This window comes from Cyanistes caeruleus, chromosome 1 (assembly GCF_971803275.1).
Source record: "Cyanistes caeruleus chromosome 1, bCyaCae1.hap1.1, whole genome shotgun sequence".
NCBI lineage: Eukaryota > Metazoa > Chordata > Aves > Passeriformes > Paridae > Cyanistes > Cyanistes caeruleus.
In genome coordinates, this window is record NC_141701.1 from 119,164,713 (window position 1) to 119,167,209 (window position 2,497).

The following is a 2,497-nucleotide window of genomic DNA, read 5'->3' on the forward strand; positions in this document are numbered from 1 at the left end:
ACGGCCAGTCACGGCAGGCAATTGTGTGTAGCCAGGGGCCGGGAGAGAGCGGGGAGCAGAGACTTCCTCCCCTACAACTCACAAAATCCCGAAAAGTTTTGCGAAAATGCTCATCTGGAACTCAAAGCGTTTAAACTTCTAGGGTAAAGAGTCTCAGGAGTGTCGCAAGGTTCGTGCACGACCCCAGATCTCTGTGCCATCAAGCCTGCCCCTCTCTCAGCCCCGCTCTGCCGTTCGTGCCCCGGGGGGCCGTGGGGAGGGTGGCACCGCCACAGGGCTGGGCCAGAGACGGGAGGAAAGTGTCGATACTCTGTTCTATCCCTCCCGCTGCTCCTCCAGGCCTGCCTGTCCATTCACCCGCAGGTTTTCTTGTGCTGCAAAGGTCGCGACTACTTTGTTCAGGAGGAATTGAACTTGCTCCGGCTCCCGAGTGGAGCCGAAATCTCACCTCTTCCCCCTGATACTCTGCTCCCTAGCTGGACTCGTGTGTTTCTGAACACCCGTCCCAAAACGAGCTGTACAAACCCACCTCCCTCCTGCTATTTTTTCCCTCAAAATTTATCTCATATTTAACCGTATTTTAATTTTCCTAGGTGTGGGTGTAAAGTCTCAGCCGGTCAAAGCGGACATGAAAGGGAATAACAAAGGCGGATGGGATTTCCCATACTTAGGCCTTTCTATGACCTAGTTCGGGACCTAAAACTCCATGTGAAAGGCTTGGCTTTAGGTCCCTGTGCTTCCCTCCACAGCTTCCAAGACAAGCGTAAGATGAGGCTGACCAGAGGTCCCTTGGTAAAAATCAAGGCGAAACTTAGTTGTCACTAATTTTTATTGACAATAAAAAGGCTCACAAATTCCACTCTTTTATACATGTTCACTCAAATTCATCTGATTTAAAACCAGGTGCTAGCAGCAAACAAAATAAAGCATTCCGGGTTTTTCTTGAAGATACTTACATAATTTGTTATAATATTTTGTTCATGATGAACCAAACTCGCTTTGGGTTCTCATACCGAACCGAGACCAGAGAAAAATTCTGCAGATTACTTTAATTTTTTTAAAGTAATCTATTACAATATCACTGTTTGCAGAAAGGGAACATACACACAAACATATACATATATATATATATATATATATAAATATACATAAAACTTGTCAAAATTCCTGTATAGCACATTATGTACACACATATTCCAGGAAAGACAGGGTGGTGCTTAACAGCGAGGAACGTTTTCCCAGTCCTGTGGAAAATCTGGAGGTGCCCGATTGAATAGAATCCCAGAAGACTTGATTTTTGTGTCTGGTTATAAATTATTTTTTTTTAAATAAGATAACAGGAGAGACGAGTTTCTGATATCTGTAGGTAAAGTATATTTGCGCTTCTAAGGATGAGAAAACTAGAAACGTCTCTCTGACCTGCGACTGGGATCACAGAACGTACTGTTCTAAAGTAGAAATGTCAAAGTAAAGTAATTTACCACCTGGATGTCCTTGACTTGGGATGATTAAAGTTCAAACCGAGGTGTGTGCACAGTTTTACCGTGTTATTTAAACGCATCAAAGGTCATAAAAGGATTCCAATAACATGAGTCGCAGACCAGAGAGCTTCCTCTGTGGAGAAATCCGTATTTTATTCTAGACAAAACTCCAGCACTCTCTTGAAAGAAAAAAAAAGAAACAAAGAGGAGGAAAAGAACTCGGGATGGTAGGGGGGAAAGGGGTTTAATTTCTCAAGGGGGTGGCAGACTTCAGAAAGAGGCTGTAGGGTCGGGCTCTGGGGGATACACCCGGGAAAGGACAGAGCTTTCGTCTATCATTAGCTGTGCAGACATCTAGTGGGAAAGCCTCGCCATTGCAGCCCGACCCCTCCGCCCCGCGGGAAGGAGCTTACCCCGGCTCCTCGCTCTCTCCGCTGCCCTCCTCTCCTCTCTTCTCCTCTCCGCTGCTGTCCCCGGGCCTCCGCGGAGCGCTGCTGCCGGGGCCGCTCCGCTCCGTCCCCGGGCCCGCAGCGGAGCGCCCAGCGCCCATGGCGGCGTCCCGCGGCGCGGCCCTCTCGCCCCTATTGGAGGCTCCCAGTGCCAGCCCGGCCCCGCCCGGGTTCTGCTCCGGCGAGACCGGCCCCCGACCGATTTCAGCCCCACAGGGGCGACCCCACAACCTGCCGTGCTGCTCCGCCCGGTGCCTCGCTCCCTTTGGCACGGGCGGTGCTCGAAACCCAAGCAAGGATATCCACCCCCCGCAGCCTCTGGGGCTCTGTTTACACTTGCAAATCCCTGATGGTTATCGTCAACAGGGGATGGGAGCCTGCCCCGGCCCCCGGCGGGGCCACCCCAACAAGCCGGGACGCGCGGAGCTCTGAGCCCCGCGGCTCCGGCGGGACGGCGGACACCCGAGCTTACCCGAAACACTTTTTGCTCCTTTCTGGGTCACAGATCTCAGCAGGAGTAGGCAGAAAAGACAGGAGCGGGGGATGGGTAAAGCACACGTAGAGCTC